General features: G+C 41.2%; 1 protein-coding gene across 1 annotated transcript in view; it reads right to left on the bottom strand.

Annotated features, from left to right (window-relative positions):
- Positions 1 to 16137, bottom strand: part of ENOX1 (ecto-NOX disulfide-thiol exchanger 1) — a 289641-nt gene that overhangs the window by 164260 nt on the left and 109244 nt on the right. The window contains exon 2 of the mRNA XM_081328001.1: positions 7397 to 7484. The gene's annotated coding sequence lies outside the window, so the exon portion shown is untranslated. The remainder of the gene's footprint in view (positions 1 to 7396; positions 7485 to 16137) is intronic.

The raw sequence follows: 16137 nt of genomic DNA on the forward strand, positions 1-16137 counted from the left end.
AGGGCTTACCCTCAAAATCCATCTCACTTGTCCAAACACAAGTGAAGCAAGAATCTCTGAGCGAGGATGTCTTAGTCATAATAAAAATAAGTAGGAAGCTAATCAAAATTTGTGCATGTTGCCAGCATCACTGCTCAACTGCTCAACATTCAATCAAGTCCTCTAGCTTTTGCTATTACATGAAAAAGAAAATCTGTTCTTTTCAATCTGCATTGTAAGTAAAGTGACATTTACTGGTGCAGTCTTAATTACAACCTCCTCCTCCTCCTCCTCTTCCTCCTCCCATAAGGCCATCGAACCAAATCCATGCTGCACTATTTGAACTATTTATTCCAGAGACCATCATCAAGCATTTACAGACTCTGATGCAAGCCTAACCTCTGGTGCAGGGCGGGAGAAATGAGGCCCTCAGCATAAAAACTCAAGCTAGCTGGTAAGGCTTTTCCTGTTTATTTGATCCATGACTAGCAAACATTTCTTGCATAAGGGTGGACTCTCCTCACATGCGCACCGACTTGCCAAAGACTCACATACGCTGTCCAGATGATTAAAATGAAGGGACAAACCACAAAGTCACATAATCTGCTGCAATAATCAAACACTGCAATTAAACAGTGAAAGAAAGAATCTGTTTGACCTTTTCATTTCATGTGATTTGTGTTGCTGCTTTCAATTTATAGGGCTGCCCAACTTAACCTCGTGACTCACTATGATCAGATCACCAGTAAATTATAAATTGGCAGCTAGGGTAGAACAAAACCATTATAAGCATCACCCGTGTTTTATAGCATTGTTTGTTTGCTTCAAGATTGGGTTAGTTGAAGACTGGAGACGTTTGTAAACCTTGAAGGAGGGGGAATAGGCTGTAATCATCTGCCTGCCTGCCTGCCTGCCTGCCTGCCTATCTATCTATCTATCTATCTATCTATCTATCTATCTATCTATCTATCTATCTATCTATCTATCTATCTATCTATCTATCTATCTATCTTTATCTATCTATCTATCTTTATCTATCTATCTATCTATCTATCTATCTATCTATCTATCTATCTACAGTATATCTGTCTGTCTGTCTGTCTATCTATCTATCTTTATCTATCTATCATCTATCTATCTATCTATCTATCTATCTATCATCTATCTATCTATCTATCTATCTATCTATCTATCTATCTATCTATCTATCTATTCTATCTTCTATCATCTATTATCTATTATCTATCTATCTTCTATCTACCCACCTATCTATCTATCTATCTATCTATCCATCTATCTTCTATCTATCTATCTATCTATCTATCTATCTATCTATCTATCTATCTATCTATCTATCTCTTTATCTATCTATCTATCTTTATCTATCTATCTATCTTTATCTATCTATCTATCTATCTATCTATCTATCTATCTATCTATCTATCTATCTATCTATCTACAGTATATCTGTCTGTCTGTCTGTCTATCTATCTATCTTTATCTATCTATCATCTATCTATCTATCTATCTATCTATCTATCTATCTATCTATCTATCTATCTATCTATCTATCTATTCTATCTTCTATCATCTATTATCTATTATCTATCTATCTTCTATCTACCCACCTATCTATCTATCTATCTATCTATCTATCTATCTATCTATCCATCTATCTTCTATCTATCTATCTATCTATCATCTATCTATCTATCTATCTATCTATCTATCTATCTATCTATCTATCTATCATCTATCTATCTATCTTTATCTATCTATCATCTATCTATCTATCTATCTTTATCTATCTATCTATCTGTCTATCTGTCTGTCTGTCTGTCTATCTATCTATCTTTATCTATCTATCATCTATCTATCTATCTATCTATCTATCTATCTATCTATCTATCTATCTATCTATCTTTATCTATCTATCTGTCTGTCTGTCTGTCTGTCTGTCTGTCTGTCTATCAAGCAGGAGACCCTACACCATTTTAGACAAATAGCTAACTAATTTCTTAAAAACTTCCAATGATGGAACACTCACAATGTCTGAAGGCATTAATTGTCCTAACTGTCAATTTCTCCTTATAATTAGGGTAGTTCTCTCCTTGATTAGTTTCCATCCATTGCTACTTGTCCTGCCTTAAGGTACTTTGGAGAATAGTATGGCATATTCTTTATGGGAGCCCCTCAAATATTGGAACACTGCTATCATGGCACTCCTAGTCCTTCTTTTCTACCAATCAGAATAGAACTGGAAGGGACCTTTGAGGTCTTCTAGTCCAGCCCCTGCTCAAGCAGGAGACCCTAGACCATTTCAGACAAGTGGCTGTCCAGTCTTTTCCTAAAAACCTCCAGTGATGGAGCACCCACAAAGTCTGGTGGCAAGCTGTTCCACTGGTTAATTGTCCTCACCGTTAGGAAGTTTCTCCTTAATTCCAGGTTGCTTCTCTCCTTGATTAGTTTCCATCCGTTGTTTCTTGTCCTGCTCTCAGGGGCTTTGGGAAATAAGTGGAACCCCTCCTCTTTTCATTAGACTAAAAGGTAAAGGTAAAGGTTCCCCCACACATGCGTGCTAGTCGTTTCCAACTCTAGGGGCCGGTGCTCATCTCCGTTTCAAAGCCGAAGAGCCAGCGCTTGTCCGAGGACTAGACATACCCAATTCTTGCAACCGTTCTCCATATGTTTCCTACAGCAGCTTTAAGCTCTACAGTGAAAGCTAGAATTCAGAGGGGTGGGAGATGGAAATGTTCTTTCTGGGTCTTCAAAACTGTTTCCCTTTCTTATCAACTAATGAGGGAGGAGGGGAAAACCACTCACAGTGGTATAGAGCCCAATTAGCCACGCTGCAGGCTGAGTATTCAGAACCGTTTTGCTGTTCTCTCGAGTTTCCTTTATCAGTAGTTTGAACAAACAGAGGGGGGGAAAAATGGAACACTGTTTTGTACCGAATTTCAGTCAAATCCCCAGAAGCCGTACGTACACACACCACAGAACAGAGTGCCTTTATTTACTTCCCATTGTTAACTTAGTGCAGAATTGCACAACACGCACCCACAGCGCAACACCGCGCATCTGACTAACATGTTGCATTGTGAAGAAGATGACCTACTCCAAAGACAATTTTAAAAGGCAAGGGAAATTCCCTGGCAGAACAAATAGTACTTTATCAACTCGCAACAAAGAGGATTAGGGGACTGGAGGCTAAAACATATAAGGAACGGATGCTGGAATTGGGAATGTCCAGTTTAATGAAGAGAAAGACGAGGGGTGACATGACAGCAGTGTTCCAGTATCTCAGGGGCTGCCCCAAAGAAGAGGGAGTCAAGCTATTCTCCAAAGCACCTGAAAGCCGGACAAGAAGCAACGGATGGAAACTAATCAAGGAGAGAAGCAAGCTAGAACTAAGGAGAAACTTCCTGACAGTTAGAACAATTAACCAGTGGAACAACCTGCCTCCAGAAGTTGTAAATGCTCCAACACTGGAGGTTTTTAAGAAGAGACTGGACAGCCATTTGTCTGAAATGGTATAGGGCTTCCTGCCTGAGCAGGGGGTTGGACTAGATGACCTCCAAGGTCCCTTCCAACTTTATTATTATCTCCCCTGTTTTACCAGCAAGTCAAAGCAACAAAAACCTGACAAAAGCAAAGGAATGTATGAGCAGATGAGATGGAGAAAACCCCAAGCAATGGGACCAGAATATTTCAGGAACCCTTCCTGCGTGAAAAAAGGTCAGAGATGGCACTACGGGCATAACTATTTATTTATCACCAAAAAAAAAAAAGGATAGGGAAGGAGTTACAATAGTTTAAAGTGTTTCTTCAAAAGGCAACAGGACTTTGTTTTTTGCTTGAAGATGTTTCGCTTCTCATCTAAGCAGATTCTTCAGTTGTGACGGAAGGGTGGAAGATGGAAGGGTTTATATTTCTTGCAGTCATCTGGTCAGTGACTTCCTGAGAGTCACTGAGATAAACCTGGAGGTTTGTCTGTGTCCTCAGGGTCACCACAAATGGCTGTGGAGCCTTCTTGGAGCTGCTGAAAGGACCGTGTTGTAGACTGGAGATGGGTGGTATTGTATCCCTCCCCCTCTGTTGAGAGAGGGCCGTTCAATTTGGACCTAGATGGCCTGTTGGACACCCTCTTTCAAACCAGCAGTCCTCTCTGTCCAAAATGTGGACTTTGCCGTCTTCAAAAAAAGAAAATGTCCTTTGTCTTTCAAATGCAGATGGACTGTTCTCCTACATTGTGCCATCCGTTTGTGAAGTGGTTGTTTTACGGGTCTCACTGCACTGTACTGCATATATCACAATGCTCCGTGTTTTATCCTTGGCGTGGACAAGTTTCTGCCTGAGTATATTTTCTGGGCAGTATATTTTCTTATTATGAAAAAGGTGTAGAGACAGTGGAAAAAGTGCAGAAAAAAGCAACAAAGATGATCAGGAGACTGGAGGATAAAACATGTGAAGAACGGTTGCAGGAATTTGGTTATGTCTAGTCTGATGAAGGCAAATCTAGACAGCACACTAAAAAGCAGAGACATCACCCTGTCAACAAAAGTGCGTATAGTCAAGGCTATGATCTTTCCAGTTGCAATGTGCGGCTGTGAAAGTTGGACCATAAGAAAGGCTGAGTGCCAAAGAATTGAGGCCTTTGAACTCTGGTGCTGGAGAAGACTCCTGCGAGTCCCTTGGACTGCAAGGCGATCAAACCGGTCAGTCCTAGAGGAGATCAACCCTGACTGCTCTTTAGAAGGCCAGATCCTGAAGCTAAAACTCAAATACTTTGGCCACCTAATGAGAAGGAAGGACTCACTGGAGAAGAGCCTCATGCTGGGAAAGATTGAGGGCAATAGAAGAAGGGGACGACAGAGAAGGAGGTGGCTGGATGGAGTCACTGAAGCAGTAGGCGTGAGCTTAAATGGACTCCAGAAGATGGTAGAGGACAGGAAGGCCTGGAGGAACATTGTACATAGGGTCGCGATGGGTCGGACACGACTTCACAACTAACAACAACAGTCTGATAAAAAGGAGGACCAGGGGTGACATGATAGCAGTCTTCTATTATTTGAGGGGCTGCCACAAAGATGAGGGGCTCAACTTATTCTCCAAATCACCTGAAGGCAGGAGAAGAAGCAATGGATGGAAACTAATCAAGGAGAGAAACAACCTGGAACTAAGGAGAAATTTCCTGACTGTGCGAACAATTAATTTGACAAACATTTGCATGCTGAAAGATCCCCAGGTTTATGTAACAAACAAAGGTTTGATCATGAAACCAAGCCAGACACTCCAGATTATGAAATTAAGTGCGTCCTCGAAAATATTTCCAGCAACAAAGCTTCAAGTATTGTTTTACAAAGTAGAAGGATGTTTATGTAAACAAATTACAAGCCGATTTACAAAAGGCTACACTTTGCGAGAACAATAGCTGTATTTCCATCATCCTTTGCTGAGTTATCATTGTGGCTACAGAGAATTTGGACACCGTACAGGCAGAGCGAAAGAGACCCGGAGATGAGAAAAGATACATTAATACATGAATAAAGCTATTGTTTTCCAAAGAGCTGATGAAAAATTTCTTAGCTGCTCTTGTAAAGGAATAAAGTAGGGTTAACAGCCCGCAGCTAAGCTGCAGGCACTCAGGAAATACCAGCAAACTGGTAAGTTTTACAGGATAACGCAGTTCAATGGCCACGTATGGTTTGCAAGTAGATATGAAAAGAAAAAAGAACAGTGGCTAAGGGACTGGGGAAAATAGTTGCAAAAGTTGGGCCTTAAAAAAGCAAGACCGGAAGAAAATCCACGCATGCTGGAGAAAGTTCCTGCATATTCCTAAGAACTAAGAAGCAAGTCCTGGAGGACACAACACCAGACATGTCACTGGAAGGCAAAATCACAAAACTGAGTCTAGCTTATTTTGGCCATGTTACATGGGGGAATAGCAACAGCAGTAGCACTTAAGTCTGCTCCTTGGTGCTTTACAGCACATTCTCTGGGTTGCTTACCAATATTAGCATCTTACCCCAAACAATTAGTAGCAACTGTGAGAGGGATCTCAGAGTCCTAGTGGACAATCCCTTAAAGAGGAGCCAGCCGTGTGCTGCAGCTGCCAAAAAAGCCAACACAGTGCTAGGCTGCATTAAGAGAGGGATAGAATCAAGATCAGGTGAAGAGTTAATACCACTTTACAAGGCCTTGGTAAGGCCACACTTGGAATACTGCATCCAGTTTTGGTCACCACGATTTTAAAAAGATGTTGAAACTCTAGAAAGAGTCCAGAGAAGTGCAACAAAGATGATCAGGGGACTGGAGGCTAAAACATATAAGGAACAGTTGCTGGAATTGGGTATGTGTAGTTTAATGAAGAGAAGGAGGAGGGGGGACAGGATAGCAGCCTTCCAGTATCTCAGGGGCTGCCCCAAAGAAGAGGGAGTCAAGCTATTCTCCAAAGCACCTGAAAGCAGGACAAGAAGCAACGGATGGAAACTCATCAAGGAGAGAAGCAACCTGGAACTAAGGAGAAACTTCCTGACAGTGAGAACAATTAACCAGTGGAACAACCTGCCTCCAGAAGCTGGGAATGCTCCAACACTGGAAGTTTTTAAGAAGAGACTGGACAGCCATTTGTCTGAAATGGCATAGGGTTTCCTGCCTGAGCAGGGGGTTGGACTAGATGACCTCCAAGGTCCCTTCCAACTTTTACTACTACTACTACTACTACTACTACTACTACTACTACTACTAATAATAATAATAATAATAATAATAATAATAATAATAATAATAATAATAATAATAATAATAATAATAATAATAATCCTTATTTTACCAATCTCAGAAGGCTGAGTTAACTGTGAGCTGGTCAGGATCGAACTCCTGATGTATAGGTAGAGTCAGTCTGCAATACTACCTCTTAGCTACTGTGGCACCATGGAATTCACTAGGAAAAAGCGATTTTGTTGAGAACAATGCAGTGAGCTATGTGCAGATCTGTACATTGGGGAAACAAGACAACAACAAAACAGCAGGCTTTGCTGCTGGAGCAGGGGGCTGGACTAGAAGACCTCCAAGGTCCCTTCCAGCTCTGAAGGTCACAAAGAGTTAGAAGTGACTGGATGACCGAATAACAGCCACAGCTCTGAATAATCTAGCTACTGTAAATATAGCAACAATTTTTTTTAAAAAAAACTATTTATGCATTGCGTTGTGTGCATATTTTATTCTGAAGCCGCAAAATCTGTGTTTTTCTCCTCAAAACTATTTTTAGTCCAGAATGTATTATACATTAATATACCCCCCTCATCATTAAGAAGAGATATTGTCATGGTACACAAAAATACACCGTGTATTCGGTGTGAAAAGCACACATAGCCCTTAATAGGTTACTGTCAAGATAAAATTGTAAAATATTTACCTTTTTTCCTATTTTCTGTTTTTCACGGGGTTCCAATGAAGCAGGTAAATTTAATGCGTTATTGTGGGTTACTGTTTGCTTGCAGTTCCTGTATTGTAAAAGAAAGAAAAGGTTAGTGAATCGCAGACATTATCCAGACAATGTGCTTATACAATAAGGACATTTATTTCCCATTGAATTAAAAACAGAGAAACCTTATATTAGGATGTTTGCTAAAATCCAAAATAAAGTCCATCAGCTCTCTAATATTGGAAACGTATCACGTTAGATGTGTCTAATGAAATGCTTCAAACAATAGGAGTTATATTCTTTATATTTTTCTTCCCTTTTATTTTTTTATTCACTAGGAAGAGAATTTCAAGAACAGAACAGAACAGAACAGAACAGAACAGAATAGAATAGAAAAAAAGGAATGGAATGGAATGGAATGGAATGGAATAGAATGGAATAGAATAGAATAGAATAGAATAGAATAGAATAGAATAGAATAGAATAGAATAGAATAGAATAGAATAGAATAGAATAGAATAGAATAGAATAGAATAGAATAGAATAGAATAGAATAGAATAGAAAATATGGAATGGAATGGAATGGAATGGAATAGAATAGAATAGAATATGGAATGAAATAGAATAGAATAGAATAGAATAGAATAGAATAGAATAGAATAGAATAGAATAGAATAGAATAGAATAGAATAGAATAGAATAGAATAGAATAGAATAGAATAGAATCTGGAAGGGACCTTGGAGGTCTTCTAGTCCAGCCCCCTATTCGAGCAGGAGAATCTATACCAGAACCTTTTAGAGACCGAGTGCCCAAACTGCAACCCAAAACCCACTTACGTATCGTTGGGTGCTGGGTGGGCGTGGCCCATTGGGTGGGTGTGGCCCATTGGGTGGGCGTGGCTGCGGTGATAACGGCAGATTGGGTGGTACTAAAAAGTTCAATCAATCATTCCAACTTTGCGAGATCTTTTTTTCCCCGCGAGATGATGAAATTGATTGATTGAACCTTTTTTTTTTTTTGCACATGGCGGCGGAGGTCTAAACCGAAAAACTTTTATAAAACCCAGCTGAAGGCCTAGGAGTGGGCCGACGGCATGCGTGCCCACAGAGAGGGCTCTACGTGCCACCTGCGGCACCCGTGCCATAGGTTCGCCACCACGGACCTAGACCATCTCAGACAAGTGACTGTCCAGTCTCTTCTTAAAAAGCTCCAGTGACAGAGCGCCCACAATTTCTGAAGGCAAGCTACTCCTGAATAAAACAGGAGTAACCAACTTTTTCAGTCTTTTAAAGATTGTTTCGGCCTTCAAGTACTGCTTGAAGCTCTACAAGAAAGGTGGTGACCTCATCAGGTGACAGGTCCTAAAATATTGGTCCTTTACGGGGAGTTTAAGAGTCAAAATGGGTGCCTTAAAACTTGCTTTAACTGAACAAAACCCTAAAGCCATATGTTGATTCAGGGTTTATCTGGAGCTAAAGATTCAGCGCCATAATCTGTGAGAATTCACAGGACCATAAATGGTTTACAGAGAGGCAGCCTGCTCATCCTTGAATTAAAATGGTGCCATAAACAGAGTTGATTAACAAATTCATTATCTTCAATATAACGTGAATCTAACTGGATGGTAGTTATATTTTTAGAAGACACATTTGTCTTCTCACACAGAGAGAATGCCTTTTAAGAGAATCCTTCCTCTGCCAGAAATCTACCTAAGCTTATTGAGGAAATAAATAAATTTGATGTTCAATTTTCGTTGGGACATTCCACAGTTCTTCCTTTTTTAAAAGTGTGATGGTTTTGAAACTGCCCCGGTCAAGCTTTTGCATTTTAAAAACCGTTGCACAGTTAAAAAGAAATGTGAGATGGTTTTTAAATGTGGGTTTATCCTTTGCCTTCTTCGAATAAAGATAAGTTACCATATTCCAGGATACAGAATATGGGAACTTATCTTTACTAGAAGAGGGCAAGATATAATACACACATTTAAAAACCATTACCATATTCTGGGATGCGTTACTATATTCTAAATATAAGTTACTATGTTGTGTGTGGAATCTTGAACGTGCCAAGTTGGGTTCTGCCTGCACTGAGAAATAACAACAACAACAACAACAACAACAACAACAACAACAACAACAACAACAACAATAATAATAATAATAATAATAATAATAATAATAATAATAATAAAGTCCAACCCCCGCTCAGGCAGGAAACCCTGTACCATTTCAGACAAATGGCTGTCCAGTCTCTTCTTAAAGACCTCCAGTGATGGAGCACCTGCAACTTCTGGAGGCAAGCAGTTCCACTGGTTAATTGTTCTCACTGTTAGGAAATTTCTCCTTAGTTCCAGGTTGCTTCTCTCCTTGATTAGATTCCAACCATTGTTGCTTCTTGTCCTACCTTTGGGTGCTTTGGAGAATAGCTTGACCCACCCCCCTTTTGTGTATCCAAAAATATGTTTGCCCCACTTAACAATGTAGAGACATTATACGATGAGATATTTTACAACGCCATTTTTTTATCATCTTAAGACATAAGTTTGACTTTCTCCTCAAGCCCATACATGCGATTAAAAATAATGCTGAAAGTATTTCTAAGACTCTAAGGATGTTAAGAAGTGTTTTTGTAATTAGAGTATATGACTATTCACTCTGATTTCCTCTCCTAAAGCCCTTTTGATACGAAAAGGCAGATGTGCTTTTGTTTTATCGAAATGACACTGCCAGGAACTGCTTCTATCTTTCCAAGCTGGGCAAAAATCCTTCTTAAGAAAATATTTCTTGCAGCCGTACAAATCTTACGCGGAGATCCAATATTGCCTTTGTGGCCTTTTCAAGGGGAACGGAGCCCGCCAGAAAGAGAAATCAATGCGCCTATATATTTGTTTGATGTTTTTATAGATTAAAACCGTTGCATAACAAGGTAATCTTTCCAAGACAGAATTCACAAGATGTCGACGTCAATTATTTCCTTTGAGGTGGACAGAGGGATCATCCAACATCTGACAGAAGCCGGGATTAATGTGCGTGTTGACTTTTTTACAGCCTCGGCTGCAAGGAAGCGCTTCCGAGTTTTTGCATAAACGCTTCTAGTCAACACTTTTTCTTTAAAAGCTGCTTGTCAAGAACTTTAACCCTTCTGACTGAAGGAGGCTTCTTTAAAAGTGTGCCAAAGCACACTTAGTAGTAGTAGTAGTAGTAGTAGTAGTAGTAGTAGTAAAAATAAAAAAAACTACGGGATGTTATTCACCTGCGGATTAAAACCTACGGAGAGTCATCTGCAGGGAACTAATTCCTACATTGCTAATCTTGCAGTAAGTTAAAAATATCCAATCTTTACAGGGTTTGGTTGAAACACCATGTCAACATTGAGAAGGCTAGAGAAACCATTTAGGAATAGAGGTAGCCCTCAGCTAACAATAGTTCATTTAGTAATAATCACAGAGTTGGAAGGGACCTTGGAGGTCATCTAGTCCAACCCCCTGCTCAGGCAGGAGACCCTATACCATTTCAGACAAGTGGCTATCCAGTCTCTTCTTCAAAACCTCCAGTGTTGGAGCATTCACCACTTCTGGAGGCAGGTTGTTCCACTGGTTGATTGTTCCAACTGTCGGGAAGTTTCTCCTTAATTCCAGGTTGCTTCTCTCCTTGATTAGTTTCCATCCATTGCTTCTTGTCCTGCCTTCAGATGCTTTGGAGAATAGCTTGACTCCCTCTTCTTTCGGGCAGCCCCTGAGATATTGGAAGACTTCTATCATGTCACCCCTCGTCCTTCTCTTCATTAGACTAGACATACTCAATTCCTGCAACAGTTCCTCCTATATTTTAGCCTCCAGTCCCCTAAGCATCTTTGTTGCTCTTCTCTGCACTCTTTCCAGAGTCTCAACATCTTTTTTACATGGGGGGAAAGCCCAACATGTTCCCCCCCACCTGGATTGCATTTAAAGGTCATGAGAGCCCCACTCGTGAGGATCCCCTGGAGAAATCAGGATCATAGATCTGGAATCGATGGATCGTTGTGGTCATCAAAGCCCTTAGCATCTAATTGGTAGCTCTCTGTTTGTTTGATTTTGGTTTTCTAAACGAAGACCTAAAAGGAGGCTAAAACATGTGAAAAACTGTTACAGGAACTGGGCCTGACCAGGGAAGACTTGATAGCAGTCTTCCAATATCTGAGGGGCTGCCACAGAGAGGAGGGGCTCCACCCATTCTCCAAAGCACCTGACAAGGAATAACAGATGGAAACTGATCAAGGAGAGATTCAACCTGGAAATAACGAGAAAATTCCTGACAGTGAGAGCAATCAACCAGTGGAACAGGCTGTCTTCAGATGTTGTTGGTGCTTCATCACTGGAGGCTTTCAAGAGGAGACTGACTGCCATTTGTCAGAAATGATGTAGGGATTCCTGCTTGGGCAGGGGGTTGGACTAGATGACCTACAAGTCCCTTCCCACTCTGTTATGCTATTCTGTTGTTCTGTTCTAGTCTAGTCTAGTCTAGTCTAATCTACATTCCCTTCCCTTCTATATTCTAGTCTAGTCTAGTCTAGTCTAGTCTACATTCCCTTCCCTTCCCTTCCCTTCCCATCCCGTCCCATCCCGTCCCGTCCCGTCCCTTCCATTTCATTCTATTCTATTCTATTCTATTCTATTCTATTCTATTCTATTCTATTCTATTCTATTCTATTCTATTCTATTCTATTCTATTCTATTCTATTCTATTCTATTCTACCATACCCTAGTCTACTCTACTCTACTCTATTCTTCATTCTGCTGCTGCAGATAATTTCTCATTTCAGTTTGATAAACAGTCACTCTACTGTGTCATCCCTTAACCACTGAGCCTTTGAACAATATTGAACGATTGAACTACATCATAGAGGTAATAGGGAATGATTGATTCATCGATGATTGATTGATTGAAATTCCTACACCACCTGACTCTCAGACTCTCTGGACGATTCATGAAGTAAAAACTCAGGAAAAGAACGAAGCCATAAAACAAGAAAGGAGGGGAAAAAAACAACCCCGGACAATATGGACAACGACAAAAACACACACATATAATTCTCAGAAGAGGCTTCCTCTGCCCTTGCCAAAAGCCTTGGCAAAAGGCCAGCTTTTCAAGGCCCTCCAAAACGCCCAATGAGAACATTGTGAGTACTTTTCGTCAAGCTAACTCTATGTCTTCATCATTATTGTCAGGCCCAATCCTGACAATCAAATCCACAGGAAGCGTAAGACTCCTTTTATTGAGAGTAGCCACAATGAGAGAAACTGGAACCTCTGACGGGTTGCAGATCCTCTTATTTATGTCGTGAAATAGCAAGGCATCTCCTGATTTGGACTCAAGAGGCTTTTGACCTCATCACCATCTCCATCCAGGTCACCTTCCTTACTCTCTACAACAATCGCGGTACCGAGGCCTCATTTAAATAATGACTTCATAAAGCCTTGATCGCTGGAGAAATTATAGCAGAAAGAATGTGAAGAAATTCATGCACACCCCTCAAAAAGGCGCTGCAGTCCATCCTTTGTGGGAAATTCTCCCCCATTGTTGTCTCTTGTTAGGCCGAGTGCATCAAACACACTTTCATGAAAGGGAGAGATTACTGGGTAGGTAACCAATACAGGGCAGTATCACTGAAGCTGAATTTTCCATCAGTCACACAGTGGAATACTCCAAGATTTATTTCAACTCTTAAAATACAGATGGTATATAAAATAGAATGTTGTTGTTTTTTTAAGGGGAGAAATTTGGAGGGCCTATTTCTCAGTTGAGCTGTTCAACCACTTAGGCGTCTTCTTTAATAACCGTCTCCTTTGCCCTTTGCTCTTGATACCGCTCAATAACCAGTATATTATTTCAAATCTATAATTCAAAAACAGGCCTATTTATTAAACAAGGCATATAGGCCGAACAGGCTGCCATTACAGCCGGGCCGGCGGCTTCTGACACCGTTGTAAGCCATAGTTTCCATTCTAATTATTCCTACAGAGGTTTGTTCTTCCTTCTGCCGGATAATTACAATTTTAAGGATATTTTCCAGCAATTTATCCAATAGCAGATGTTGGCCTGAGCCTATAATTTCCCGCCTTTCCTCTGAAACCATTGATAGGACCCTATCAGTTACAAAGGCGATCTCTATTACCTCAAACCATCCTGAGGTAGCCCCAAAATCTCAGAATAAAAAGCCGTCGAATCGCTGCAATCAATTTGAAGGATACATTGTCCTATTTTGGGCCTATGGAAACCTGGACCACTGCCGATCCCGTCGGAAACCAATAGGAGTTGGATGTAGCCACCATCAACCTGAGTTTAATCACCCAACGAGGGAAACCTATTCGCATTTTGCACCAGGCTTCCTTTTTAGCGTATTTATAGCTGTGGTTGCTGCATTTCAGTTCTAATCTGCTCCTGACACATATTAGCCCCCTGTCAAAAGACACAATGGATGACCCATGGAATATTTAAATGGGGGTCAAATCAAGTATGTTTCTTAGTTATTGAGTTGGTATCTTCAATGCCCAGTACTCCTTGACACGGGGTGTTAATCACTCAAGAACACACCATGTGCGTTGGCTGATTCCCTGCTTCTCCACGTATTTTGATTAATTCTGAGGGCTTCCTTCTTAGGCCTGGTCCAGCTCTAAATTAGAGAAGCTGCTAAACACGACTGGTAGGATATGGTTGAGGTGAGGAAGCTGATTCTTCCTCCGCTATGGAAATATTTGCCCATCTGTCTTCTAAGTCTGACAGAGCAGAACTCTCTTTCTTGCATTGCGGGGGTATATTTGAAAAACAACCCAGGGTAAACTTAACAAGGATGAAAAGAACACATGGTGGCCAACTCAAATACCACCAACAAAAGAAATTTGTGGCCATGGCATCGTGGTGACCAAAACTGGATGCCGTATTCCAAGTGTGGCCTTACCAAGGCCTTGTAAAGCGGTATTAACACTGCACGTGATCTTGATTCTGTCCCTCTGTTAATGCAGCCTAGCACTGTGTTGGCTTTTTTGGCAGCTGCAGCACACGGCTGGCTCCTGTTTAAGGGATTGTCCACTAGGACTCCTAGATCCCTCTCACAGATACTACTATTGAGCAAGGTACCCCCTATACTATACCTGTACATTTGGTTTTTCCTGCCTAAATGTAGAACCTTACTTTTTTCACCACTGAATTTCATTTTGTTAGATAGCGCCCAGTGTTCAAGTCTGTCCAGATCCTCCTGTATCTTAAGCCTGTCTTCTGGAGTGTTGGCTATTCCTGCCAGCTTGGTGTCATCTGCAAATTTGATGAGTTCCCCATCTATCCTCTCCTCCAAATCATTGATGAAGCACTGGGCCCCGAACAGAGCCCTGGGGCACCCTGTTGCACGCTTCCCTCCATGTGGATGCGGTTCCATTGAGGACCACATGCTGAGTACGGCCAGTCAGCCAGCTACGAATCCATCTGGTGGTGATGCTATCTAACCCACATTTTTCTATCTTATCAAGTAGTCGGTTGTGGTTTTGCTTATCTTGCTGTTATTCAAACTGCATTAGTGTCTTAAAAAAGTTTTGGGGAGGGGACTGCAAAGTTGAAATCTGAGCAATAAATGCACTTAGTGGACACCAGTGTTTATCAAATGTGAGAACTTTAAGATATGTAGATTTATTTATTTATTTTATTTATTATATTTTTATACCGCCCTTCTCCCGAAGGACTCAGGGCGGTGTACAGGGCAATAAATACAAAAACAAAATACAAAAGTTAAAAAACGATTAAATATTATGCCCAAGTTTAAAACAGTAATTAAAAACATATTAAAACCCCAACCCTAACCCATCAAACCAGGTCAGATTGCTCAAATAAATAAGTTTTTAGATCGCGCCGGAAGGAGCGAAGGTCGGGGGCCATCCGGAGCTCGACCGGCAAGCGGTTCCAAAGGTCAGGCGCACCCACAGAGAACGCCCTCCCCTGGGGGACACCAGTTGGCATTCTCTGATCGGAGGCACCCTGAGGAGGCCCTCTCTGTGGGAGCGCACTGGACGGAGGGAAGTTGACGCCGGCCGCAGGTGTTGCCGTAGGTAATCCGGACCCATGCCATGTAGGGCTTTGTAAGTCATTACCAACACCTTGAATCTCACCCGGAGGACAACCGGCAGCCAATGCAGCTCGCGGAGCAAAGGTGTAACATGGGAGTATCAGGAGATGTCAACTTCCTGAATTCCCCAGCCATGCTGGCTAGGGAATTCTGGGGGTTGAAGTCCACTTATCTTAAAGTTCCTGAGTTTGAGAATTCCTGGTGTATGTGATAATCCACAAACAGCTACATCTATGGGAAACAATTATTTCTCTTGAAGTAACTAGTTAGCATGTCTGTCTCACAATCGTTTCTCTTGAAGTAACTCATTAGCACCTGCGTATTTATGGAGTTCCCATGGACTCAGATTTGAGGAAACAACTAAGTCATTTCAGAAAACTCACTGATCCGATACTCGGTGGATTTGCTTAACCTGTCCAACTAATGATGACACCTTAGGAAGAAAAAAATATAAATTCATCCTTATACTGAGGAATCAGTGAGATGCAAGCTGTCCCTGGGTTAAGAACCTCTGACTTATGGACAACTCATACTTATAAACAAGCTGTCCACTACTTAAAATGGCGGGCAGCAGCCTCCTTTCTCCAGCTCACGAACCGCTGAAGCCACACAAAGTTTTCACGAACTGCTGACACTACAC

Source organism: Vipera berus, assembly GCF_964194415.1.
Source record: "Vipera berus genome assembly, chromosome: 4".
NCBI classification, from domain to species: Eukaryota; Metazoa; Chordata; class Lepidosauria; order Squamata; family Viperidae; genus Vipera; species Vipera berus.